Here is a 27,490-nt window from a genome sequence, read left to right as displayed (position 1 = left end):
TCAGTATTTAAGCTTGGATCAGCCTGATTTCAAACCCTTCGTCCTTAAGCACTAAGCTAGAGTGGATGGAATCTTTGATATTTAGTTGATGTTATTTTCGAGATACCTGCTTTGCTCTGTTCAGTCGTGTCTGATTATTTGTGACCCCATGGACTATAGCCTGCCAGGCTCGTCTTTCCACGGGATTCTCCAAGCAAGAATATTCAAGTGGGTTGCCATTTCCTTCTCCAGCAGATTTTTCTGCCCCAGGGATCAAACCTGAGTCTCCTGCATTAGAGAAAGATTCTTTACCAGCTAATCCATCAGTGAAGCTCCTCTTAGGGATACCTGCTGCTGCTGCTAAGTCACTTCAGTCGTGTCTGACTCTGTGTGACCCCATAGACGTCAGCCCACGAGGCTCCCCCGTCCCTGGGATTCTCCAGGCAAGAATTTTGCCATTTCCTTCTCCAATGCAGGAAAGTAAAAAGTAAGAGTGAAGTCGCTCAGTCCTGTCTGACTCTTAGCGACCCCATGGACTGCAGCCCACCAGACTCCTTCGTCCATGGGATTTTCCAGGCAAGAGTACTGGAGTGGACAAACAACCCTCTGTATGCAACTCTGTTATTTCTCAACCCAGGATGGGAATTTAAACCCCTTACTTGGCACAGCCTTTGGGATCAGGAGGCTCTGTGACCTCATCTCACTGTATGCTCCTCTGCCCCAGAACAAAGAAGGCAGCTGAAAATCATGCATCAATTATGGATAATCTTGTCTCCATTTAGCACAGACAAGTGATTCCTCATTGTCTCTGTCAAATAAACCAGCCCTTAGTTCAACCCATTTCCTCCAGAAACCATAGCTTCCATTCCTCCACCCTAAGCTCAGTTAGATTAAATTAATGATTTTTCCTCTCAGATGAGTCCCAGAGCGTTGGACTCTGCCAAGCCATTTTCCACTCAGAATGTTTCTTGCCCTGCCCTGTTGCTTGCAATGTGATCCTTTCTCAATTTGGACACAGCAGCTGTTGAACAGATGCTCAGCCACTTAGATTTGGAATGGAGGCCTTGAAAGATGTGGAGAGAGCCTGGTAGACCAAGAAAGAGCAGAGCACTGCAGATACATTGTGACGAATTCTGGAACTGAAGAATCTAGACCTGGCAGGGGAAAACCACCACAGGGCTTGAGAGTTGATTTCCAATGATGAAGACACAGATTTATTATAATTTCCCCATAAATCTGTATCAGTAATTTACAAAAAAATAATTGGAGGATAATTGCTGAAGCAGCCATGGGTATACACTGTCTTGAACCTCCCTCCCATCCCCCACCCCATTTCACTCCTCTAGGCTGTCACAGAACACCTGACTTGAGTTCCTTGTGTCCTACAGCAAGTTTCCACTGGCAATCTATTTTACATATGGTAATGTATATGCTTTCTATCCTTCTGTCTCCATTTTTACCACCCTCTGCTTCTCCCACTGTGCCCACAAGTCTGTTCTCTATGTCTGCTTCTCCACTGCTGCCTTGCAAGTAGGTTCTTCAGTACCATCTTTCTAGATTCGACATGTATGTGTTAATATTCAACACTTGTTTTTCTCTTTCTGACTAACTTCACTCTGTATATTTAAATTAATTTTAACTACTTTTTTCTCTTATCAGAAATCAAAAAGTACTAAAGATACAAAACCAAAAGTAAAAGTCTACATGTCCTAACTTCCTTTCTCCAGTCCAGAGATCATCTTTGTTTATAATAGCTGTGTACCCTAGAATTTATCAAAGTATTTGATACAAATGTTTACTGTTTTGAAACTATGAATGACATTGCATGATATCTTGTACATTGTTTTAATATTTTTCCTGAAGTATAATGTGCATACAGAAAAAAGTGCATGCATTTTAAGTTTATACCTCTTTGATTTTTTTTATAAGCTGAATGCTCCTATGTAACCAGTTGGACAGATATCAAGAAACAAAGAAAACAAAATCCCCAAAGTTCCCTTCTATACCATGCTGTTTCATTTAATAAAGCAACTTGGTGATCTCTCCATTTCTTCATACCATTTCTTTTCATAGTTATTAGAGCTACCATTTTCTTTTAATAGTTATTTGACTGTATAAAAAAGCTATCATATATTTAATAAATTGACTATTGAAAGACATTTAGGCTATTTCCAGTTTTGCTTTATAAATACCTCCATGGACATTCTTCTATGTATATCTTTGCACATTCCTGAGAAGTATTCTTTAGAATATATTCTTGAAAAAGAACTGTCATAACAAAGAGTATCTACATTTGAACAGTTAAGAATGTCTTAAACTTGCCTATAAAAGGGTTACATGAATCCACACTTCCACACCACTATCAAATTCAGAACAATGTATTTTCTGTAATAGAACTACTTGCTGAACATATATGATTTACAATATACTGACAAACAAAAAAGTATACATTACCAGTTGTCTTATTACCTGGAGATAAGATTGTTTTTATAAACAGGTGAAATATTTGTCTTAGATTCAAATGAGAAGAAAGGGGGTTGATCTAAAAGGGCATTGAGAAGAGACAGACCGGCCTGATATAAAGTCAACTGATGTTCTAAAAGAGAATGGATCTCTTTCAGTTTGACCCCAAACGTTCCCACTGCACCATTTTGGCAGCTCCTGAGGCTTCTTGTCCTCTCTCTTTGGATTAACACACCGGTGGCCTGGGAGGACAGGAAGGATAGCACACTCTTCTGCAGGAGAGGGGCCCACGTGGCTAGAAGCCGGAGGTAGAGCTTGTTAGGCTTCCAGTGCAGATGATAAATAGGCATTACAGGATCTGTTCTTTGGAGTACAGATTCTCTGATAAAAGGAACAGGTCCTTATATACTGTCACCGAGAGGCAAACTCCTTTCTTTATCTCTCCATGCATTTCTCACTGCTGATAATCATTGAATAATATTTCCACTCCATATATAAGGGAAGAAAATGTTCAGTGACGAGTTCCCATGAGGGATGAGATGTCACTAAACATAACATCAGATAAAGTAGAAACACTCCTGTTGTATCCATCTCCCTCTCCCTTGCTGTTCTTTTTGGTTCTACCTGTGGCATCATATTTCTAAGCAAACAACTTGAACAATTCTTCTGGGAGTATTTTCTATCCACTTGCTACCTTCTGCCTTTGGATTCCTGGCAAAAAAGAACCCATCCCAACACAGGTGTTCAGAACTGAATGGGATCTTACAGGTGTCTGGATTCCCCCAAATCTCAAAGTAATTTGTGGACCATGTTTAAATGATTGCTTCTCAAGAATCAGTTTCTGCTGATACACATTTTGTGCCTACCACACTAAAACACACTTAGTCTACCTAGAGGACAATGTAAATCTTAGATTTTCCTTCTCCTCTAGACTAGAATCTCTGTGTATCTTTATTTTGTTTGCAGCCAAAATCTCAGAACCCAAATCTGGCATAAAGCAATCATCCTCTAAAATTCTACTAAGTAAATAAATGAAAGAACGAATCCAACTTTACCTGTCTGCTAGACCAAACTGAAATCCATTCCTTCTCTTAATTTGCAAACATTATGAATTACTAAACCTACTCTATTTTAGTGTCTTTTCTCGCCTGTTAAGTATTTGGTCACTATTGTTTCAGTGAATAGTTTAGCTATCCTTGTGGAAATTCATAATGGTTACAGAAAGATCTAATCTGAAACACCATGGTCAAGCCAGATTAGATGCAGTGAATACAGACTAGAAATGACATCCAGAAGCCTATGGAGTTGTAGTCAACTTCAGGTGCTGGAGCAAACAGCAGGCAAGGGGTGGATGGAGGCATGAAACAAAGCCTGAGTGTGGACATGATTAGTACCTGGGCTGCCCAATAGATGTCAACAGGCAGGTGGAAAAATGTCAGGAGGTGAGATGATGATACATGGAGACCCTTGCTGAGGCAATGATAAGATGGAGGTGAGAAGCTCCAGGGGGACCCTAGGTTCAGGAACAGGACTCCAGTTCTATTAGGTCCAAAAGAGAAAGGTAGACCCTAGTTTGAGAGGAGACTGCAGATGCTTGGAGCTTGTTCTTAGTTGGGACTGAAATGCTGAGGATGGAAGCCTGGATGCTATAAGTAAAACAGGGGTGCAGGATTGGCCTTGCTCAGATCAAGGCAGAATCTCAGTTACTGGGATGAGGAATCCGGAGTGCAAAGCTGAGTCACTGGTCCCAGGCAGAGCTGCTGTTATAGCAGGAATGAAGCCTACCCAGCAGGCTGTGTGAGACAGTGAGCTCTCATAGCCTGCAACAGTCTTCCTGGTCTGTTTGCGTGAAGACTAGACTGACAGAACTTACAAGGAATTTCATGTTTTGGTTCCTGGTCACGACTCCAGCCTTTGTTGTTGCTGTTCATTCGCCCAGTCGTGTCCGACTCTTTGCAACCGCATGGACTCCAACACGCCAGGCCTCCCTGTCCTTCACCATCTCCTGGAGTTTGCCCAAGTTCATGTTCATTGCATCGGTGATGCCAGCCTTACCTCCCTGTTTTTTTGTTTTTTTGTTTTTTCTCTCACTGTACCTGTCTCAGCCAGCTCAGATTACTGTAACAAACACTATAGACTAGGTGGCTTAAACAACAAGCATTCATTTCTCACAGTTCTGGAGGCTGGAAATCCAAGATGAGTGTGCCAGCATGGCCAGGCTCTGGTGAGAACCCTCTTCCTGGCCTGAAGGCTGCTACCTTCTTGCTGTCTCCTCAAACGGCATAAAGAGGGAGCTCACTCTGGTTTCGTCATGTTCTTCTAAGGGTCCTAATTCCATCATGGAGGCTTCACCATTATGGTTTCATCTAAACTTAACTACCTCCCAAAGGGACCGCCTCCAAACACTGTCACACGGGGCATTAGGGATTCAATATATGGATTTTTCCAGGACAGAAACATTCAGTCTACAGAAGACCCATAGAGTACAACCAGAATACATTTGCTTTCTTCTCATAAATGTGCCATAGAGTCTGGACACACTGTTCCTTTTGCCTGGAATGCTTTCCATACCGGTTTGTCTGTTTAACTCATGCTGACATTTTAGACCTCTGGCCAGACGATACTGCCTCTAGGAAGCCTTAATTATCTCTTCATTTGACCAAGATACTCCTGTCTGTGGCCCTGAAACTCAGTACCCTTGTATTTCATTACTCATATCCCCTGATATGGCAGTTTTCTGCTTACTCTTCTCTCCTCCACCCAACTGAATGCTAATTAATGGCAGAAAATAATATGTACACCTTAGTCATCACTGAATCTTAAACATTCAGTACCCAGAATAATTTTTCTTCTATGTAGTAAATGCTCACTATTTGTTCAACAGCTGAATACACAAGTTTCAAAAATGTCAGTTTTGGTTTATTCATTTTTAATAAGGTGCATTAAATGCCTCTCAACTACCCTGGTATTTCCATTATAAATTATGATGGACGTTTCTATTTATTTTAAACCAGGAATAAGCCAAACTCTTAGGAGATTATGGTTAGTTTATACATTGGACAGATCTTAAATCAGTGCCTTAATGTAACATTTTAAATAAAAGAAGTTCTGGGTTGGAAGTGAAGTGACTTGAGTTTGCATAACAGACTTATCACTCAAATTCTCTGATTCAATAACTATAGTTTAAGATTGTTGTTTTTACCCAGTGAGCATCAAGTAGACTGTGAATATTAGCAATCTCACCAGCAATCCCTAAGCTCAGATCGAAGTGACTCAGAAGACTAGACCTGCTCGAGTGGTACGCGGTTCCTGGAGTCTATCTGTTACCAGTGTTGGTTGGACTGAATTGTGTTTAGTGACTCTTTTCCTGTATCTGTTTCCCCTCTCTCTAAGAAGAAGAAGCCCATGGATTCTTCGTTTTCTCTCTCTTTTTGCCTTTCTCTCACCTACCTATATATCCAACTTTCGGCATTTCTACTGCATTATTAACTGGGACTTGTCCAGTTAAAGAGTTCATGGTTGCTCAACAGGCAGATTGGCAGGCCCAAGAGGAACTGCAGTCCCTCAAACATTTGCTGCATGAATAGGAAACGATGAGCAATAAAAAAGGAATTATGAGAGAAACTAGTAGGCTCACACGGGCCCCACATGTCCACATGCACCTTTTTACAGCAGGAGATGACTGCAGTCATCATCGCTGCAGTACTGGTTTATTTCCCTTTTGTGCTTCAAATATCTGGCTACAAGCAGTCTATTTGACTCTGGGAGTTCAAGTTCTCTTAATTCTCTCTGGGTCAGAATTCTGGTCTTTTCTCTCATGGTCTCACTGCAAGCTAGAGGCAGTGAGTACTTTTTTCTTTAATGGACTGATAGAAGCCTAAAACATTGTCAGATGGTTGCATCATCGACAGGGGAGGGGGTGGTATTGAGGACTTTTCAAGTTTCTTCTAATCTGGGTTTCAAAAATTCCATGGCTAAGCGAATGCTTTGTTTTTCTTCTCTAAGACTGAAAACTTGCTCTTGTCCTCATAAATATTTAATCAACAAATTTTTACTGCACATATTGTGCCAGGTTTTGGTTCTGCTTTCAGTTTTATTGATCACAGCCACCTTTCGTGTTAATTTTAGACAGACTCTGCCTGATGATTTGTGCCAGGCACCACTCCTCCCTATGGCAGTCACTGTCTCTGAGCCTCTAAATTCAGTATTTGTTTATCTACATGTTTCTCAAAATGTGATGCATGACTATCTGAGTCAGAGAAGTCACTAGAGTATAGTAAGTGGTTAAGAACCTGGCTCCTGGAGTTGGATCTGCCTTGGCCACCTACCAGGTATGAAACACTGAGCAAAGCACTTAACCATGTAGAACAATTCCTGGTAGGGTAAGTCCTGAATAAATGTTAACTGTCAGAATCACGCAGAGGTTCTGTGACATTGCAGGCTCAGAAATGTTTACATGATGGAACGAATGTCTGTGTTTGTTGCAAAGATAATTCTTGTTTATTGAAACTTGTACAATCACTGAATTTTATAACCTCCCTGCAGTTTCCTCATTCTCCTTCTCATAACCCATCAATAACTGGGTTCAAATCCCATCCTCGTCAAGAGTTTTGCACCCAGTTACCAATGTGAAGGGGCAGTACCCTGTACTGCCAAGCAATTCTGGGATATCAACTGAGTGAACTATAATTCAATTCAACTCTGACATGACACCATCTACCTGGAGAGAGCATCAGATCCCTTGAGTTAAGGGCTAGGTCCCACAAGAACACCCTCCGCTTTAGTTGTCAATCCCAAGCCCAAGTCATTACCTGTACTTCTGATAAGTTCATGGTGAATGAATTCCCCATGACCCGGTTTAATTTGCAAGAGCAGCTCAAAGAACAGGAAACCAGATTACTTACTAGATTATGGGTTTATTACAAATAATTATAAAGGATATGAGTCAACATCCAGACAAAGAGATACACAGGATGAGGTTCTGAACAACAGAGCTTCTGTCCTCATAGTCTGGGTCTGGCTCAGTGAAGGTGTCCTTGGTCACGAACCCAGAAGCTATCCTGATCCCCTCCTTTAGGATATTATGAAGGCTTTGACATAGACATGATTATTTAAATCACTGACCACTGGTAATTGACTCAACCTTCAGTTCTTCTACCCTCCCCAGAAATCAGAGGTAGGGACTGAAAGCTTCACCTTTCTAGTCAAGCTGCTTTCCCCTGGCAACCAGCCCCCACCCTGATATGCTTTCCAAAAGTCGCCTTTTAACATAAACTGGGTTGTGGTGGGAAAAGGGCTCGTTATAAATAACAAGACTACCATTTCACCTTTAAGTTTTTGAAACAATTTCAGGAACTTGAGGACAAGAGCCTAAATATTCTAACAAAAATTCTTTCCATTGCTGAGAAAAACACAAGGGTTTTGGAAGCTGTGAGCCAGGAACTATGGAAGAAGAACAGGTATACGTGAGGAATAGATTTTGGTCAACTGAATGACCAAATACATGTCCCCTATAAATTGCACTTGTCTTTTCCAAGATGTGTCATTCAGACAAGTTGCTTGAACTCTCTAAGCTTCAATTTTTTCATGCACACACAAATAGAGGCAATGTTTTCAAATGAAAACAAAATGTTTCAAATGAATAAAATTAAGTAACATAGAATACACAATAAAATTATAGGTACTGAGACTGAGCAGGACCCTGTGGATCCCTCCCAGGTACAAAAGCCCCTCTGTGGCCCTCACTTCTTGTTTTGGAGAAAGGCTTTAGATTCCTAGGCCTTCCCTGAACTTCAAAGAGTAGATACAAGTACTTAATAATTAGCACTTTTTCTTTTTTCTCTCTCAATTTTCTCTCTTTGACCCTAACTGGTTCTATCCAACAGATATCACTGGGTTAGAAATAAGTGGTGCACAAGAAAGTGAACGTCCCTCCCACAGTGGCACTTAATTTTAATAGGCAAATGCATATTAAGTATTAGGAAGAAAAAACCCAATCATAATTGATTCTAATAAATTCTATGAAGAATGGCATAGTATTTAGTTGAAGGAACAGGAAAAGAAACTAAAAGTGTTTATCTGAAAATTTTTTTAAGATGGCACTTAGAGATTTGGAGTCCACTTCTAACTGCAAAGCTGTTCATATGCTACTAATAAACACAAACACAGAATACCATCATGTCTTCATAGACCTACATTGTGCATCCAAGCCCCTGGACTTAAGATTAAGAATATTTCATCTTGAGCAATGGTGGGAGCTTTAGAAACAGGATATCTTCCAAGAACAATATCCATGATAGTCAAAGAAGGTAAATTCACTAACTTAGATATATTTGCTATGATATTAACATCCTCATCATTCTCTTCTAAAAAATAATAAAATCTTCCCACAGGCATTCCTTAAAGCAATAACTCCAGAATAGTCCTTTTGAGGACATAGTACATTATTCTCTTATTGCAGAAACCTGCTCACTAGGGTTATGTTTAATTGATCAGAGTTAGGTACTTGTCCCTCAGAAGAGCTAATACACGGACTAGCCAGCACCCCATGAAGTGGCCTTGTATAAAGCATAAGCTAGACAAATTACATAGCCTTTCTAAGCAATCCGAATTAGCAAACACTTAATGATGTTGATACCAATGAGGAAGTGTTCAGAGTCCATGAGGTAGAGAAGGGCAAGGTCTGGGAGAGTCTGAGAAAGTCATGTGATAAGGCTGCAGATGATACTATGAGAGAAAGGTAGAGTAAACGACAATGATGCCAGTCTTTAGTTAACTAAAAAAAAAAAAAAGAAAAATGAAAAGAGAAGTAGAGATCCAGAGACTATCTTAGTTACATTAATTTTGGAAACCTAGAGTAAATATCTACAAGTGCCTGATGCCAGATTCTCAAGAATTTTGCTCTGGTTTCAATTTCTGAGAAGCTGAATGAACACATAGCTGGCAAATCATAAGGGAATTCAAAATTCAAGTTGAGACTAAACTAGATAAACGTCTAGGTGTTTCCTAATCATGTGAGTTTATAAGCAATGTTTGGAGAAGGCAATGGCACCCCACTCCAGTACTCTTGCCTGGAAAATCCCATGGACCGAGGAGCGTGCTAGGCTGCAGTCCATGAGGTCGCTAAGAGCCAGACACGACTGAGCGACTTCACTTTCACTTTTCACTTTCATGCATTGGAGAAGGAAATGGCAACCCACTCCAGTGTTCTTGCCTGGAGAAGCCCAGGGACGGTGGAGCCTGGTGGGCTGCCGTCTATGGGGTCGCACAGAGTCGGACACGACTAACACGACTTAGCAGCAGCATAATCAATGTTCCAAATCATTATGCCCCTGCAGCTTATTGTCTGTATCAAATAATTTATAAATTTGTTGTCTCCATCAACATAACTATTCTACAAATTCATTGCCCAAAGAGATAAAAATCACATATAATTTTTATGTTTATTCCAGGTTCTTTACCAAAATATTATTTAAATAAACAACAACACTTAAACTCTTCCATCAGTTCAGTTCAGTCGATCAGTATTGTCTGACTCTTTGCGACCCCACGGACTGCAGAATGCCAGGCTTCCCGGTCCATTACCAACTCATGGAGCTTGCTCAAACTCATGTCCATCAAGTCAGTGATGCCATCCAACTATCTCATCTTCTGTCGTCCCCTTCTCCTCCCACCTTCAATCTTTCCCAGCATCAGGGTATTTCCCAGTGAGTCAGTTCTTCGCATCAGGTGGCCAAAGTACTGGAGTTTCAGCCTCAGCATCATTCCTTCCAAAGAAATCCCAGGGCTGATCTCCTTCAGAATGGACTGGTTGGATCTCCTTGCAGTCCAAGGGACTCTCAAGAGTCTTCTCCAACACCACAGTTCAAAAGCATCAATTCTTCGGCACTCAGCTTTCTTTGTAGTCCAACTCTGACCTCCATACACAACTACAGGAAAAAACCATAGCTTTGACTAGATGGACCATTGTCGGCAAAGTAATGTCTCTGCTTTTTGATATGCTATATAGGTTGGTCATACCTTTTCTTCCAAGGAGCAAGCGTCTTTTAATTTCATGGCTGCAGTCACCATCTCCAGTGATTTTGGAGCCCAAGAAAATAAAGTCTGTCTCTGTTTCCATTGTTTCCCCATCTATTCGCCATGAAGTGATGGGACTGGATGCCCAAGATTTTAGTTTTCTGAATGTTGAGTTTTAAACCAGTTTTTTACTCTCCTCTTTCACTTTCATCAAGAGGCTCTTTAGTTCCTCTTCACTTTTTGTCATAAGAGTGGTGTCATCTGTGTATTTGAGCTTATTGATATTTCTCCCGGCAATCTTGATTCCAGCTTGTGCTTCATTCAGCTCAGCATTTCCCATGATGTACTCTGCATATAAGTTAAATAAGCAGGGTGACAATATACAGCCTTGATGTACTCCTTTCCCGATTTGGAACCAGTCTTTTGTTCCATGTCTGGCTCTACCTGTTGCTTCTTGACCTGCATACAGATTTCTCAGGATGCAGGTCAGGTGGTCTGGTATTCCCATCTCTTTAAGAATTTTCCATAGTTTGTTGTGATCTACACAGTCAAAGGCTTTGGCATAATCAATAAAGCAGAAGTATATGTTTTTCTGGAATTATTTTGCTTTTTCTATGATTCAACTGATGTTGGGAATTTGATATCTGGTTCCTCTGCTTTTCCTAAATCCAGCTTGAATATCTGGAAGTTCTTGGTTCACATACTGTTGAAGCCTGGCTTGGAGAATTTTGAGCATTACTTTGCTAGTGTGTCAAATGAGTGCAGTTGTGTGGTAGTTTGAATATTCTTTGGCATTGCCTTTCTGTGGGATTGGAATGAAAACTGACCTTTTCTAGTCCTGTGGCCACTGCTGAGTTTTCCAAATTTGCTGGCATATTGAGTGCAGCACTTTCACAGCATCATCTTTTAGGATTTGAAATAGTTCAGCTGGAATTCCATCACCTTGATTAGCTTCGTTTGTAGTGATGCTTCCTAAGGCCCACTTGACTTCACATTCCAGGATGTCTGGCTCTAGGTGAGTGATCACACCATCATGGTGATCTGGGTCAAGAAGATCTTTTTTGTACAGTTTTATTGTGTATTCTTGCCACTTCTTCTTAATATCTTCTGCTTCTGTTTTAGTTCAGTTCAGTTGCTCAGTTATGTCCAATTCTTTGTGACCCCACAAACCACAGGATGCCAGGCCTCCCTGTCCATCACCAACTCCCAGAATTCATCCAAACTCATGTCCATTGAGTTGAAGATGCCATCCAACCATCTCATCCTCTGTCGGCCCCTTCTCCGTCTGCCCTCAATCTTTCCCAGCATCAGGGTCTTTTCAAGTGTTAGCTCTTCACATCAGGTGGGCAAAGTATTGAAGTGTCAGCTTCAACATCAGTCCTTCCAATGAACACCCAGGACTGATCTCCTTTAGGATGGACTGGTTGGATCTTGCAGTCCAAGGGACTCTCAAGAGTCTTCTCCAACACCACAGTTCAAAAGCATCAATTCTTCAGCACTCAGCCTTCTTCATAATCCAATTCTCACATTCATACATGATTATTGGAAAAACCATAGCCTTGACTAGATGGACCTTTTTTGACAAAGCAATGTCTCTGCTTTTTAATATACTGTCTAGGTTGGTCATAACTTTCCTTCCAAGGAGTAAGCATCTTTTAATTTCATGGCTGCAATCACCATCTGCAGTGATTTTGGAGCCCCCCAAAATAAAGTCAGCCACCGTTTCTACTGTTTCCCCATCTATTTGCTATGAAGTATGAGACCAGATGCCATGATCTTAGGTTTCTGAATGTTGAGCTTTAAGCCAGCTTTTTCACTCTCTTCTTTCACTTTCATCAAGAGGCTCTTTAGTTCTTTTTCGCTTTTTGCCATAACGGTGGTGTCATGTGCTTCTTTAGGTCCATACCATTTCTGTCCTTTATTGAGCCCATCTTTGCATGAAATGTTCCCTTGGTATCTTTAATTTTCTGGAAGAGATCTCTAGTCTTTCCCATTCTGTTGTTTTCCTCTATCTCTTTGCATTGATCGCTAAGGAAGGCTTTATTATCTTTCCTTGCTATTCTTTGGAACTCTGCATTCAAATGGGTTTATCGTTCCTTCTCTCCTTTGCCTTTAGCTTCTCTTCTTTTCTCAGTTATTTGTTAGGCCTCCTCAGACAACCATTTCACCTTTTTGCATTTCTTCTTTTTTGGGGATGGTCTTGATCACTGCCTCCTGTACAATGTCACAAACCTCTGTCCATAGTTCTTCAGGCACTCTATCTATCAGATCTAATCCCTTGAATCTACTTGTCACTTCCATTGTATAATCATAAGGAATTCGATTTAAGTCATACCTGAATGGTCTAGTGGTTTTCCCTACTTTCTTCAATTTAAGTCTGAAGCTGGCAGTAAGGAGTTCATGTTCTGAGCCATAGTCAGCTCCTGTCATTGTTTTTGCTGAATATATAGAGCTTTTCCATCTTTGGCTGCAAAGAATATAATCAATCTGATTTTGGTATTGACCATCTACTGATGTCCATGTGCAGAGACTTCTCTTGTGTTGTTGAAAGACGGTATAGGATTAAATAAAAATTGACTCCCCATGAATCTTCCAATCAGTGTCCACAATGATATCACAATCCTTACGCAATCCTAAATTTCTTCATTACAAAACTCCAAAACCTCATAAAAATTCTACCTTTTATCTCCACACTCCAATATTTTATTAGGAATCTGCCAAGATAGAACGTTCCCTTACCATAGCAAGAAAAAAAATTCAGGTTTTCTTATCAACAGGTTGTTTTCTCTTTTAATTTCATGTGGCAAAGAGTGAGACCAGCAAGGTAAAAAAAAAAAACAAAAAAAATCCCCAGGTAACCTTTAGAACCTGAAAGCCTTATACAATACTTTTGTTCATTCACTTTATGCACTGTAGGACTCTGTCAAATGAGTGACCTGAATTAATCAGGATTGTATCTCTCTTCCCTCCCACCCCCATTATTCTCTTTCCAGAATTCTTATGCCAGGTCATTTCTCTCACTCCTTCCTTTAAAAATGGAGGCACTTCTGTTCCCATTTCATTTTCTACAGGTCTCTGAACTGCTCTGGGTGAGCCTCTTCTTCATCTCTGTAAATCTATCTCCATTTTATTTTTATTCCAAATTGTAAATATTTGAATTCTGTAATAGATCAAACCTTTGTTAAAACTCCTTTCAAATTATATTAACATTAAGCTGTGATGGCTGGAAAACGTTAGCCTGTGATTTTTGTTTTTCTGCTTGTCTGTATGCCTGTGTGTGTGTGTGCACGCACAATGTCAAAAGAGAAAAACACAGAAACACATAAATGTCTACCAACATCAGTCCTTTCACCAAATAGCAACCAAATTAAAAAGAAAACCTTAGATAAATTCAGGTCCATATTTCAGAAGTGAATGAGGACCTCTTTATTTCCAATGCAATAGAAATGCAAAGAGGAGGAAATCAATGCAAACCAGTATGTCTTGGATCAGCACATTTTAAAACAAAATGTACCTTTGTATCTAAAAATCTGAGAGCCATGAATATTTAACAGAGAGAGAAAAGAATGATTTTGTCAGTGCGTAAAGCAAGTCCCAGGGAAGCTTAAATTCTGCTGCCTTCTATTAGCTTCTCTGCTTGGTAAACAATATGAGTCATTCAGGGAAAGGAGAGGAAGGAGGTAAGAACTGGGGGAGGCTGGTGAGAGGGGACTTCTGAGTCTTGGAAAGGGGCAGACTCAGGAATAGTAGTGGAGGAGACAGAAAGATGAAGATTACTGCCAGCCTGTGGTCATGAGCTCTCTGGCTGGGGATAGAGCAGCTGGAGATAGTCCGTGAAGAGAATTTTCAAAATCCTGCCTGTTCTGGAAGCCAAAGTAAGCAGGGAGTGGCTGCTGGATCTAAGGGATAGATTTGGCTACTCCAGGATGCAAATCTTGTCCAGTTAATCTCTTCAAGGCTCTATTTCCTTACCTCTTAAAAGACAGTAATACCAGCTCCCTGCTTTAGGAGAATATCTTGGGGATAAATGAAGCACATTAGCCAAAATCCATGCTAAATATTTGATGGCTGTGTCTGAAGCCACACAAGGGAATATTTGAGCAGCTTACCAGCTTCATGGGGGAAAGATCCTTAATGTGGCATAATTCAGGACTTTTATTACAGCCCAACCCCTGTCATTACAACACAAATAATGCTCCCAGGAGCTTGCCTTAAACCCAGAAAACAACATCCTGCAGGCTAATGATATATTGATTCTTTGGCTATGAAGTCTGCACAAAAGGAAAATGCTATCAGTGGGCTGGGATAGTGTAAGAGGGCGTAGTTCCATTAAGCAATACTAATCAGCAAATTCAGGTGGTCCTTCAAATTTCCCTCCCCTCAACCCCTCACCATTATCCTGTTGAGCTTCAGACTGGCATTTTAATCCTTTAACGTTTGATAGATGAATTCTGCTATAGGGAACACAGTGCTGTGTGGAATGAATTTTGGACTGGGAGCCCAAAAGCAGGGTTGTCATCCTAACTCTGCAGTCAACACCAATCATGAATCTGAGTAAGGTTTTATTTTTAAAATGTCAGTTTTTCAGTCTATTAAAAAAATACTTTCTGTAGTTCTTTGTATAATAGAGGGAGCGAGGAAGAGACCTTCATTATGGGTAACACATATCACTTCCCTGTTTATGCTTTTTCTAACCACTCAGAGCTTAGAGCATATATTTCAGGGCTATAAGTTTTGACTATAAGCTATAAGCCTTGCTGGAGGCTGTCACAGCCTGCACAACCATTAACTAATTAAGAGTGAGCAAATCAAGTTGTCAGAAACCTCTAAAACTAATAAGTCCTAGTATATTGGAAGTTTTTTTTTTTTTTTTAATGTAAGGAAGTAAAGGGCAATCCCATCACTCCAAGGCCAGGCATGCTTAGTACAAGGTATCAGCAGATGACCCTTGAAAAGAAGATTTCTCATAAATGCACTGGCCCTGAGGCCATTATTTCCCTCAAAGCTGTCCTTGGTGCCTTAATTTTGGATTAAAATGCAGATATTCAGAGGAAATAAGAAGACATCATCCAGGCGGTCTTCTAGGAATCTCTTGAGCCCTCAGGCAATCAATCTAGAAGCAAAAGTCTCTTACACAAAGGGACATTTGACATTCATCAATTATCCACCTTAGCTGACTAATTCCTCTTTATGGCCTCTTGGTGATCACACCAGAGCAGAGGTGCCATCTATATGAAGGTTGACTTTGTATCAGCTGAAACATGGAGCCACCCAGGAGCTATAGAATAATAGATGCTCAGGGATCGTTCTATTAGAGATGGAGATAATTGGCAGAGGAGCATTTTACTAGGACATATCTCCAAGTAAGACACACTTATCCTAGCAATGTGAATGGAATCATTCAGCAAATAGGTACAGAGTTTCTACTCTGAACTCACATTTGTACCTGAGGACAGAGGATGAACAGTTGAGAAGACAGGGTCCCCTCTACCCAAGTACCTTAGCATAGCTTCTAGTGGAGATACAGAGATGTTAACAGTCTCTGGACCACAGATGGTTAATAAAAATCAAAAACATGTCTACCCCTCTCATTGCATCAGGTGATAAGGAAAGACATTAAAAAGAGGCAATATCTGAGCAGAGACTCGAAGGATGAGTAGGATTTATGAGTGTAAACAAACAGAGGGAAGGGCATTCCAGGCAGAGAAAATATTACTTGCAATGGCAAGGTCTGTAAAGTAAAGATTTAAAAACAACAACAACAACAAAAAAAAAACAGTTTGGAATGAAGAGGCACTGCTGAGATACTTGTCTGCCCAACAGAATTACCCACAGTTTTATGCCATCGTTTAGGGAAGCCAGGATCAAATATTTATCAGGTGCATGGCTTGATTGATTGCAAATAGTAGAAACCTTCAGGGGAGGTTGTGAGGAGACTAGATAAAGTTCCCGTCGAAGATGGCGACATAAGAGGGGCCTGAAAGGCACGACCTCCCACAGACACACCGAATGCACAGCTACACAGGGAACAACGTCCTCTGGAAAAAACCTGAAAACAGTCTGACTTCTGCACAACCAGCAAAAGAGAGAAAGCCCGCATTAAGGCAGGTGGGTGAGACCTGGCTACACCAGTCACTTCAAAGCGGTGAACCTCACCCCTACGTGGATTCCACCACCTGAGGGAAACTCAAAAGCTGGAGCTTCTCCCCGAGGAGGGTTTGAAGTCCACTTGGGGCACCCCAGCTTTTAAGACCTGCGCCCGAGAGACAAGCCCCCAAAACATCCAGTGAGGAAGAGTAACAGGGCCCACGGCCACGCAACCCATGGGGCTATTCGCAGTCTGTGGTGTGGTTCAGAGTTTCATTCAGACTTACCTGCCTCAGGACCAGCGCCAAGCGGCTGATGGACTTTGTGGGAGAGGCTCATTTGCTGGTCTTGGAGCATCGAACTGGAGGACAGGTTCTGATTTGACAGACATTTGGAGGCAGGCGGAAGTGTTCTGTGGGTCGAACACTGGCAGGCACCATCTTTATGCTCGTGTGGTACTCTGGCGGCTGGACGCCATCTTAATGGTGGACGGTGGACTCCAGCCAGATGCTCTAGCTCTCACCACCGTCCTCCTTCTGCAGTGTGCTCCTCCGCCAAAGCTTCTGCATGCAGCGGGATGGGGTTACCAGCAACTGCTGCCCTGAGACTCCTGAATATCTCTTGGCTCTGATGACTACGGGTCTTCCATGCTTGGGTCCCACAGGACGGTCACTCACAGTGAAAGAGTTATTAAATGGACGGCTGCCACCTCCAGGGCACGGCCAGAGGGCCACAGGCCCTGTGTTTAGTCTTTCTGTGACAGTGGCCTATTAGCAAATCCACTGAGCTTCATGCCTGAAGGGCAGGCTTCTAATTAAACACACATCTCAGGGCTGAGTTTCACCCTGTCTGAAGACCTTGGAGGATGGGCGCTGTCTCCAGAGTGCCAGGACCTCCCACCGGGGAGCATTTGTAAAAGCCTGGTGCTGTGGTCTCTGTGACAGCTGCTCAGGGGACACACCTTGATGGCCTGGCTCTGGTGGCCTGGAGGGCTGGATCCCTGGCAGGTGGCCACCCTGGGGCACTGCATGGACATTGGACTGAATCGCACCCCCAGGCTTTCTGTCCTGGAGCTTCTGGATGCGGGGCGGGCTTCCACACACCTAGAGGCCACCTGATAAGGTAAGCCTGTGTATTTACACTTTCCCTCTGCATCCCTACAGCTTGCTAATATCTCCCAGACAGGAGCCTATACACTCCTTTGGAGTTCAGATTGTTATGACTGCTGCCCAGGGGATGCCCCTAGATCACCTAGCTCTGATGTCAAGAAGCCTTAAGCTTGTGGCTCCCGAGAACTGTGTATGTTTGCATACTTTGAAAGCTGCTGCCTTTTGGCCGGGCTTCCAATCATCATGAATTGAGGTCCTGACCCAGATCCTCCTGTCAGGGCTACTAAGAGGTCTTGGCGCTCCCTTGACTACTAGGAGCCATTAAAAATAAAATAGGCAAAACAAGTATCATATATTAGTGCATATAGGTGGAATCTAGAAAAACGGTATAGATGAACTTGTTTGCATGGCAGAAATAGGGATACAGATGTAGAGAACCGTCATATGGACACTAAGAGGGGGAAAAAGGAGGTATAGGATGAATTGGAAGATTGAGATTGACATATATACACTACTATGCATAAAATAGATAACCAATGAGAGCCTGCTGTATAGCATAGGGAACTCTACTATTCTGTGGTGACCTAAATAGGAAGGAAATTCAAAAAAGAGGGGATATTTGTATACATATAGCTGATTCATGTCACTGTACAGCAGAAAGTAACAACTTTGTAAAGCAATTGTATCCCAATATAAAAAAAAAGATAATCTGATGAAGAGTTTATTAAAAATAAATAAATAAAACAGGCTTCACAATCACAGGGGTTTGAGAAACAGCTTAGAGCTGGGACAGGGTTGAATGTTTAGGTTCATCTCATACATGAGGCCACTCTTTCAAGACTGGGAGACTTGGCTGGTTTATCTAATGCATAGAAACGAAGACAGAGGGTCAAACAAAATGAATAAACATAGGAATAAGCTCCAAACAAACAAACAAACAAAAAACCAAAACAAAACCTTAGAATTGTTATATTATGGGTAGGAGCGGGGAGATACTATATATGTAGGAGAAGAATAAGGACGCAATTCGATAAGGAGAGTGAACGGTGACACTGAGGCGGATGGCAACAGTGGCCACAGTATGAGGCAAGAGACACGAGGTGGGATCAGCACTGCGCTCTGTGATTGACATGGTGAAGTGGGTGCGGACGATCAAAGGACATCTTACCTGTACTGGGTCTGTTAGTGAAACTTCCCCACTCAAATTCTCCCACTTTCATAAGTGCCAATGCATGCGTTAACTCAGTTGATAACAACACAAAGCTGTGACCGTCTGTGGTGTTTTCAGGATAGCAGGAATTGAATAGCAGGGAGTTTTTTTCTTAGTTTTTCTAATCAACAGTCATTGAACTTCACTGCACATTCTAAGCACAGTATATGTATTTGGGGGGGAAAAATAGTAAAAGGCTTTGGGACTCCATCCAAACTCTGAGGTGGAACCTGTCACCCTGTGTGGCCTGATTCTCTCATCCAATGAGTCTGTTAAATTTGGAAGGCCAATTTTGGAAACTGTATTTTACAGGTTTAGAATGTAGCTCAGAAAGAGGTCCAAATGGATGTTTTGATGTTCATTTGGACTGGATAGAGCTCTCTTTGGGTTTCTTTGTGTATGTGTTTTTGTTTGTTTGCTTGTTTGTTTTTGAATGTGCTTTAAAGAGTTGAAGTTTCTGAGCAAGTAAATGTGAAGATACAGGTGTGTACTTGCCTAGAGGTCAAAAGGATGATCTGGGAGTCAGAATATATAACACATAATGAGATAAAATAATTAATGGTTATTTATTTATTCACTAACTAGATAAGTACTTATGGACTTTAAAACCTTGTAAAACATACAATGGGTATAAATGAACAGTCTAAAAATGAATTTTAATACTCAATGATGAGTATTATGGAGTTATGAAGTGTCTTGGGAATGGATGCATCTAGCCATGAACTATTTCCTATTAAGCTCAGGACTGCTTATGTCATTAGTAGAGGAGCTAGGGAGGGAATGCATAATAATTCATTTATCAATATTTAATTTGGGGGGCTTCCCTGGTGGCTCAGATAGTAAAATAATCCATCTGCAATGCAGGAGACCCAGGTTCAATCCCTGAATCGGGAAGATGCCTGGAGAAGGAAATGGCTACCCACTCCAGTATTCTTTTCTGAAGAATTCTATGGACAGATGAGCCTTGCAGGCTGCAGTCCACGGGGTCATAAAGAGTCAGATATGACTGAGTAACTATCACACACTATTTAATATTTACCTATGCTTCAGATATTGAGCTAGGTTTGGGTTGAATTTAAGATTAATCACATACATCCTTCTCTCTAGACATTTATAGAACCAGTCATGGTAAGACATGGACACAAGTAATTTTGAAATTAAGAGTCCATGCTAAGTACCTTGCCAGAATAAGTACTGCAGACTTGAGAAGAAGGAGTTGAGTACAGGCGAGAGATCTATCAAGAAAGTCGTCAATATTCAGCAAACAGTAATAAAAGTAAAATAGGTTTGGAAACATAATAGGGGAATTGGACTTACTGGCTCTTGTGAGAATATCAGACATTTGGTACCAAATGTGTCCATTCTTTTTTTTTTTTTTTCTGTGTCCCGGCGCTTGAGGATAGAACCGGCGGACAGCTGGCCGCCGGTATCGTATGTCCATTCTATCTTTCAAATATTTGTTCTCAACTCTGTGCTCACTGTACTGCTTCCTTAAATCACATCCTCCTTGTCTCACTCTTGAACTGCTTCTCAACAAACAGTCTTTTTGTCTTCTCTCTCAGATCCTATCTTATCAATGTTGACCACTCTAACCAAGTACCATAGACTGAGTGGCTTATAAACAACAGAAATTTATTTCTGTCAGTTCTGGGGTCTGGCAGTCCAAGATCAGGGTGCCAACATGGTCAGCTTCTAGTAAGGACCCTCTTCCTAGTTGCAGACTGCCAAGTTCTCATTAAATCTTTACATGGTGGAGAGTAGAGAGAACAAGTCAGGTCTTTCAGGACTTTTACAAGTATGCTCACTTTGGTCTCATCACTTCATGGCAAATAGCTGGGGAAAATGTGGAAACAGTAGCAGATTTCATTTTTGGGGCTCCAAAATTGCTGCAGATGGTGACTGCTGCTGCTGCTCAGTCACGTCCGACTTTGTGCGACCCCATAGACAGCAGCCCACCAGGTTTCCCCATCCCTGGGATTCTCCAGGCAAGAACACTGGAGTGGGTTGCCATTTCCTTCTCCAATGCATGAAAGTGAAAAGTGAAAGTGAAGTCGCTCAGTCGTGTCTGACTCTGTGCGACCCCATGGACTGCCGCCTACCAAGCTCCTCCATCCATGGGATTTTCCAGGCAACAGTACTGGAGTGAGGTGCCATTGTTTTCTCCGCAGATGGTGACTACAGTCACAAAATTATAAGACACTTGCTCCTTGGAAGAAAAGCTATTAGCATATTAAAGCTAGATAGCATATTAAAAACGGACATCACTTTGCTGACAAAGGTCCATCTAGTCAAAGCTGTGGTTTTTCCAGTAGTCATGTATGGACGTGAGTTGGACCGTAAAGGCAGAGCACTGAAGAATTGATGCTTTCGAACTGTGGTGCTGGGAAAGACCCCTGAGAGTCCCTTGGACAGAAAGGAGATCAAACCAGTCAATTGTAAAGGAAATCAACTATGAATATTCACTGGAAGGACTGATGCTGAAGCTGCATACTTTGATCACCTGATGCAAAGAACTGACCCTGGAAAAGACCCTGATACTGGGAAAGATTGAGGGCAAGAGGAGAAGGCGACAACAGAGGATGAGTTAGTTGGATGGCATCATCGACTCGATGGACATGAGTTTGAGCAAACTCCAGGAGATAGTGAAGGCCAAGGAAGGCTTCTGTGCTGCAGTCCATGGGGTCGGAAAGAGCTGGACATAACTCAGCAAGTGAACAACAAGTGCTCTCATTTCTTTCATGAGTGCTCTGCCCTGTGACTCCATCTAATACTAATTACCCTCAAAGGGTCCACTTCTTTAGACCATCACATTGGAGAGTAGGGTTTCATCATCGGCATTTTGGGGAGATACAAGCATTCAGTTCATACAGGCCCCTTGTAAGTTTCCTTCACTCTGACCAATCATTTGTCTCCCTAGGAAATAAGCTTCCGTATTCATTTACTGGTTTCATATCTCCAGTGCTTCTTTTAACAAAAGCAACTGTTACCACTAGTTCCGATAACCTTATCTCCCCCATCATGTCACCCTTATAATCATGGTGCAGCAATTTGAAACTTTTTCTTTCTTTTTCTCTAAACTGCTATCTTATAATTACATGCATTTTCAATGTGCTGACCCCTCAGCCTAGAATTGACCCCTCACTCTGTGGACCCAAATTTCTTCCCACAGAACCCAGATTAGTCATCCTGTTTTCTGTGTTGTGATCTTTGAATCTTGGTTTCCCCTTCGTCTTTGTTTCTGGTACTGTACTTGTCTCATCTTTTGGAATTAGCTCTTTATAGATCCCCACTGGACTATAAGTTCTTAGAAAGAGAAACCATGTCTATATTTTGTATAATATTTAAAGAATCTGTTAATTTTGATCTCTTAATTTTTGGTATTCTAGTAGTCTATATTTTTGGTAAAATAATAATTTATAGATTTTCAGTGTCTCCAATTGCACCCTTGCTGTAATAGATATTCAACAAAAGATTACCGAGTGACTCATCAGACGAATGTGTAATGGTTAGTTAGAACTAGCTTCATCCACCAGTTCCATTATATATTCTCCACGTAACTTTGCACAACTTTCTTGACTTATTCAAGGTTTATGTTCATTATCTATAAAATGAGGATCATAATACTTAGCTCATTGTGAGGATTAAGTGAAATAATGATTGTAAAGTACTTGGCTCCATTCCTGGCCTGTCTTATGCTCTTAATAAATTATTTATGTTAAATCTATTGCTATTAATTACTGTTTTAACCCGAGCAAGGCTCATCCTCCATAAACTTTATTTTCTCTCATCTTTTAAATAAAAAAAGGGGAAATAAAAATTTCCATCTTGCCCTCCTTATAAGACTTAAGTAATTATCCAATTAAACATTATGTCTTAGAGTACTTTGAAAATATAACAAACCATATATAATTATTGGTAGTAATTATATTTCTCAGAACCTTAGGACGCTTGGAAGAGATGAGGATGTGGTGGCTATAAATTCTCTGTGACTAACATGAAAACTGTTTATAGGAACTCGGAATGTTGTCATAGTTGATTCTGTGTCACCCAAGGTTAAGAATTGTAGGTGAGATTAATACAGTCAAAAGTTTCCTTTTAATCATGGCTCACATTATAAATCAGTTATTGCATCTTTCCCCTGTCCTGGTAACTGCCTAATGCAGGTAGAATTATTAGCTGCTGTTCTGCCTCAAAGTACACATTTGTACCATCATAATTAGTCTGGCCTGAAGTGATAGGATGATTAAGGGGTGTTTCTGTCAAGATTTTGTCATCCAAGATTTAAAAGCAAACGGTTCTTAATATCTTGCCCAGGTCATTGTGAAATCATCAGTAATACTGCAATAGACAAAGGAGCACTTATTATTCTTTCACCAATTTATTCAGGACTCTTAAACATTTAGCAAAAATACTAATTTATCTATTCAAAAGCTATTATCTCCCACAAGACCCACAGCAGTTGGTGAAAAAATAGAAACTTCTTCCATGAAAGCGTGCTCAACCACTGTGGGCTACAGTATTTCTCTCCATTCCTATTAAATTTACAGTGGATTCTACTTGTTTTCTCTCGTAATTGCATGACTTATAATACAATTGGAATTGTTCCAGGTGTGTATTCAGCTAGATGATTTACTAGCCAAGACAACTTAAAAATTATAAGACCCAGTTTCTTTATCTGTGAAATGAGGATAATAATCTTGCCCTGCCTAACCACCTCCCCACAAAATTTATGTATTTCAAATGACATGTTGAATTTGAAAATAATTTTCAAAATAAAAGTAAGTATTTGGTTTTACTTAAATGTTGGTTTCCCACAATTTTAAATTTAACTCTTGTTTTATATACTCTCTAAAAACACTTGTTTCTTTTCATAGCCTTAATCAGTGCTTTTTAAAGCTGGTAATTCTGAAATCCATCTCTGTACCTCCTGTGTCTCTTCATGATAGAGACACCCATATATCATGTCTTATAATCTAAAATTTATCAAATTTAACATCTGTAGGTGTTTGCTCATCCTTTTCTCTCCTTATGTGTCTCTGTGTGTTTCTTTACTTCAGTGAGTGATACTTCCAACTACCTGGTTCCTGCAGCCATGAACTGGGTATACCTGATCTCTTGTTCATTCTTACTGTGACTTTTAAACATCCACTAACTCTGGTCAAACACCCCTCAAATTTGACTACTTTTTCAGTCCTGGATCATGATAATAATATTTAAAGAATCATAATAGGGCTTCCCCAGTGGCTCTGTGGTAAAGAATCCTCCTGTCAATGCAGGAGACATGAGTTCAATTCCTGATCCAGGAAGATCCCACATGCCACGGAGCAACTAAGCCCGTGAACCAAAGCTATTGAGCCTGTGCTCTAGAGCCCGGGAGCCGCAACTTCGGAGCCCATGTGCCACAGCTACTGAAACCCTTGTGCCCTAGAGCCCGTGCTCCTCTACAAGAGAAGCCACTGCCACGAAAAACCCTTGCCCTGCAACTAGGGAGTAGCTCCCACAGCTAGAGACAAGCTTGCACAGCAGTGAAGACCCAGCACAGCCAAAAATAAATTAAAAAAATTATTTTTAAAAAGACTCATAGTAGAATCTTAGAATCTCAAAGAATCTGACTGGCTTACAGAAGCCTCCTAACTGGCTTCTCTAGTTCCTGACATGCTTCTCACACACTTAGACATATCTTTATAAATGAAGCAGGGAGCCTACTCCTGTCTAACACCTATAAATAACAACTATTATTCCCAAGACAGTCTCCAGACTCAAGCATGGTTTACAAAGCCTTTAGAGCAACTCTTCTCAAATTTAATGTGTATACACATGACTTGGACATCATGTTAAACTATAGCTTCTGATCCAGTGTGTTTGGAGTACAAGTCCAGGACTAAGATGAACTGAGCAACACACCCTAAGCAGGCCCATGTTCAGATGGCACCCACTGTCAAGGCTGTGCTAGTACCAATCCCATACTTTGCACGAGCCTGAGAGTGAGTTCCTCCTTAAACTGTGTGCTTAGATGCTACACTTGTCAAGCTCCCAGGTGATGCTGATGCCGCTTGTTTTAAGACACAAGGTCAGAAGATAATCTTGAATGGTCACTACTTATCTACCCAATTTTATGTCTCAGGATTTCTCTAGCCCTACCTGTTAGCCATGCTATATGATTTGTATTTTTTTTTTTCACTTCCGGGTGCATGTTGTTTCTTCTTGAAATGATTTGTACCCTTAATCTTCTTGGTCTGTGGGTTCTCCATGTTCTTATATGCCACTTTCTGCAGGATGACTCCTTTGATGTTAAAACAATGGGTTAGGTACTGCTAGGTACCTATCTTTTTTCCTTCCACAGCACCATTTATACCTCATCTTTAGCATTTATCCATTGCCATTATAGTAATCTGTTTAGTTGTCTATTTCTAAATACCAGATTTGTGAATTAAAAATATGAGCTCTTTCATTACTTCAGGTTATGCTGTCTTCTAAAATTACATTAAAATTCTTTAGCGATGTCTTCTTTTATAATTCTCACATTAACTTGCAGTGCAGTGTGTATACTCAATAAATATTTCATATCAATAAAAACAGGCACCAGTTTGCCTCTACTGAAGTCATTCAGTGAATAATTGTTAATTATGCACCTGCTAAGTGCTATGATTTCAGTGGTGAACCACAGTAACTCCTGATTTTCATAGCATTTATAGTTGAGGTATTTTTAACATTAAACAATTTTTTTTGTTTGTTTGTGCTTCTCAGTTTGCAGAATTTTAGTTCCCTGACCAGGGATGGAACCCAAAACCTTGCAGTGAAAGTGTTGAGTCCTAACCACTGGACACCAGGGAATTCCCCAGATTTTTTCATGGTAAAAGGTTCAAACATGTCACAATGGAAAACTGAGACCTATGAGACCTGAATACAAAGAATTTAATGATGAAAGTTAGTGAAAAATAGAAGCAATGGTAGAAGGCAAAAGGTTTAGAAACCATAGGCAAGCAACAAAGGGAATTTGAAGCAGGCAAAAAGCAGCATGGAGTGGAAAATGCACTGGACTTAGGTTTGAATCGTATCTTGCTAGTTGTGTAACCGTAGGTAAGTTACTTCCTCTCCCTGAGTTTCTTGCTCTCAGTATGAAAGTAATTATAGCATTGCCTATCTCTCCAAACCATTGTGTGGATAGATAACCTTAATTCAGGCTGCAGACTTTAATGCTGGTAGGATCTGAGCATGCTGAAGGCAGTTCTTGCATGGCCCTTTCTGCTCTGACATGACACGCCCCCCTCCCTGTATCCAAGGTGTTTGGCCATATTAGCATGGGTGAGGAGCCTTTGGATGCAGTGCTCTGGAGGAGGTAACTCAGGAAAGGGGAGTCATGCAAGGGACTGAGAGGAGCAGGCAGAGAAGTCATGAGCAGCACTGGGTCACAGAAAGGAGGCCCCCCTCTTACACTCTAATGCGTATGGACAGGGGTGTGATGTAAGGCAATTGGGATCTGTCTTCAGTGTTAATTAACCTTTCTCACCCTTACACTGCAACAGACAGTAGTGGTTATCTTACTCCCAAGAAGGGGATGTAATTAGAACAGATGGAGAAAATACAGATGAAAAGAAACAGAGCACTTACTCAACTCCAGGGGGTTCTCACCCAAGGGTTGTGTTTAGTGAAGGTGCGTTTTTTTTTTTTTTTTTTTAACCTTAGAATCCAGGTGTTTTTCTCAAGCCCCTGAGGTAAGCCAGCTGTTATGTAGAGAAAAAGAAGAAAAATGAAGAGCCTGTTTGGAATAAAATCTTCTCATATTTATGTCAGTATTTCTAAAGCCTCGTAGGTTTTGGAATATAAAAGATACTAAACAGACAATTCAGATGAGTATATCCATGACATGTCCCTGTAAAAGAATCAAGTCTAGAAACCAAAGAGGACACCAAGAGGCCACAGAACCCTTGAATGCTGGAGCAGAATAACCCTATAGAATCATCCAGAATTGTCTTATCAGTTGGACACTGAGTTTCAGATAGAGAAAAAATCTAACATAAAACCACACAGCTGATCAGTGACAAAGCTAGATCTAGAACGCAAATTTGTATTTATTTATTACAATACAGTGATTCAATCACCCTCCATCATAACTACATTTTGAATGTGCAATTAAGAAAGAAGCAATGACTGGGACCTCTAGAGATCAAAACTATGGATTGAGAATGACATAGGCAATTTAAACAAAATCAGATAAACTACACATTGGAGAAGCTGTTTCAGTCTAGTTGTAGGCCAGCCCAGCTAGTGGTGCTCGGCAACCAAGGGAATCCAGGAATGGCTCTTCTAGAAACATGGTGTACACAAAGGACTTCTGAAGGCAATTAAGCACTTAAGGGTTCATTTGAAACTCTTTTCCCTCAAATTTATCAAGGTATAATTCACAATTAAAAAGTGTGTGTACTTAATGCTTGCAACTTGATGGTTTGATGCATGTATGCAGTGTGACATAATCACCATAATTAAGCTCATTAATATATCCATCATCTCACTTTCTTTTTTTAATGGTGAGAACTCTTAAGATTCCCACTCCTATCAAATTAAGTATACATTATAGTATTGTGTAGGGGAGCAGAATTTGTGACCCCAAAATATGTCTCTTTGA

General features: G+C 40.8%; 1 pseudogene across 1 annotated transcript; it reads left to right on the top strand.

The window, feature by feature from the left end:
• The first annotated feature begins 16,391 nt into the window (after window positions 1–16,391).
• LOC147367884 (uncharacterized) lies at window positions 16,392–27,130 on the top strand (annotated as a pseudogene). Its single transcript, XR_015168822.1, has 2 exons — window positions 16,392–17,351; window positions 17,490–27,130. The product of XR_015168822.1 is annotated as an uncharacterized LOC147367884 (transcript).
• Window positions 27,131–27,490: the final 360 nt, after the last annotated feature.

This window comes from Bos grunniens, chromosome 8 (genome assembly GCF_055505025.1).
Source record: "Bos grunniens cultivar Pamir isolate PY7600 chromosome 8, Bosgru_T2T1.0, whole genome shotgun sequence".
In the NCBI taxonomy this organism is placed as follows: domain Eukaryota; kingdom Metazoa; phylum Chordata; class Mammalia; order Artiodactyla; family Bovidae; genus Bos; species Bos grunniens.
This window is presented reverse-complemented; position numbering and strand designations above follow the sequence as displayed.